The sequence below is a fragment of the Seriola lalandi genome, unplaced genomic scaffold, assembly GCF_002814215.2.
Source record: "Seriola lalandi dorsalis isolate HSWRI2012SDOR001 ecotype SW California unplaced genomic scaffold, Sedor1 jcf7180002054448, whole genome shotgun sequence".
Classification (NCBI taxonomy): domain Eukaryota; kingdom Metazoa; phylum Chordata; class Actinopteri; order Carangiformes; family Carangidae; genus Seriola; species Seriola lalandi.
The window spans coordinates 635,441-636,813 of NW_019525001.1; positions in this window are offsets into that span (position 1 = coordinate 635,441).

The window sequence follows — 1,373 nt, forward strand, 5'->3', positions numbered from 1 at the left end:
TGTGTGTGTGTGTGTGTGTGTGTGTGTGTCCTCACAGGAACTGTAGGATGATGAACACATCACATCTCCGTCTCCTGGTGAGTTTTGGGTTTCTGATTTTATTCTTGTTTTTGTTTTTTTTTAAGGTTGAAGTTCACGTTTTTCAACTCTGCCATAAAACAATATTCACACGTCACATTTAAAAATAAATATGAATAAATAGAGAAAGGAAATAGAGACTGAAGTTTGACTTATAGCTACACTTTGTCCTGCATATCTATTGTACAATGGTAGCAATATAATATACTGTAATACACTCTACATTACTGTCTGGCTGTTGAATTATGTGTGTTAGTCACAAAACTGGCTCTGACCTGTTTGTCTTGATTGACAATGGAAAAAAAAGATTACTTTTTGAAATCTAAAATATTGACTGACAGAAAGTACCTGTAATAGACGTAATAGAAGTTATTATGAAAAGGATGACATAATACAGTGAACTGAGTTTTACAATATATTTGATCATCTCTTTATATGTTTTGTCCATTTTTATTCCTGTTTCTTTAACTCATAATATTGCATTTATTTAATTAATATTGAAGACTCAACCAGGAGTAAATTATTTTAAGTCATACAAATTATTAACTCAACAAGTCACTATTCTCAGATTAAAAATTCATGCAAAAAAAAAAGAAAGAGAATCCTAATTGTAAATCTAAATTTATTTCTTTATCATTTTTCTCCTCCAGGTATTTAGTGGGATCTGAAACATGTTTAGCATTAATGATTTTATCCACACACTGCCCACTGCTCTGACACAGTCACACACACACATACAGTATATATATGTATGTATATATGACTTTCAATTTACTGACTCAACCCATACTCAACAGTAAATGACGTATTTCCTCCTCTTGATTTCATGTCATTTGGTGTGTTGCATTCAGTCAACTGGAAGTTTGAAGACAACAACAAAGTTTGAGTTTTTACGACAAGAGTTTGTTAACCTGTAAAATACCTTCCAGGGCTTTCAAATATGACACAAAATACCTGATATACAGTATATATATATATATATATATGCACACATCTCACTCCACAATCAAACTAAAAACCACATGAACACTAAGTGATCCACAGTGAGAGTGTGAAGCTACATGAGACAGGACAAACAGCATGAAGGAGATAATTTATGTTAAAAACAGATTTTTTCTCCATCATTGCTCTGAGTTCTCCTGGTGTGAATATGTGGCTGTAACAGGAAAAATGTGTGTGTGTGTGTGTGTGTGTGTGTGTGTGTGTGTGTGTGTGTGTGTGTGTGTGTGTTCAGCTGAGATAAAGCGGTTCATTTATATTCCTGTCCCTCTGCTGATTGATGGCTAATGGAGCCT